This window comes from Xyrauchen texanus, chromosome 8 (genome assembly GCF_025860055.1).
Source record: "Xyrauchen texanus isolate HMW12.3.18 chromosome 8, RBS_HiC_50CHRs, whole genome shotgun sequence".
Classification (NCBI taxonomy): domain Eukaryota; kingdom Metazoa; phylum Chordata; class Actinopteri; order Cypriniformes; family Catostomidae; genus Xyrauchen; species Xyrauchen texanus.
The window spans coordinates 47,459,836-47,460,544 of NC_068283.1; positions in this window are offsets into that span (position 1 = coordinate 47,459,836).

Here is a 709-nt window from a genome sequence, read left to right on the forward strand (position 1 = left end):
TTAAATTAGTATAAAACACATGGAAAAAACATTACATTAACAAAGCATTAGTAACATATAATATATTATATTATCATATTATATTATATTAATTATTATATTATTATATTAATTATTATATTAGATTATCATTATATTATTATATTATTATTATATATTATTATTATATGATAGTATATTATTATTATATTATTATTTTATATTATATTATTATTATTATTATTATAGTATATTATTATATTATATTATATTATTATTATTATATTATTATTATTATTATTATATTATATTATTATAGTATATTATTATATTATATTATTATTATATTATTATATTATATTATATTATATATATTATTATTTTATATTATTATACTATATTATTATATTATTATTATATTATTATTTTATATTATATATTATTATATATATTATTTTATATTATTATATTATATTATTATATTATTATTTTATATTATTATAGTATATTATATATTATATTATATTATTATTATATATTATTATATATATATATATTATTATATTATTATAGTATATTATTATATTATATTATTATATATATTATTATATTATATTATATTATTATATTATTATTTTATATTATTATATTATATTATTATATTATTATTATATTATTATTTTATATTATTATATTATTATTTTATATTATTATAGTATATTATATATAT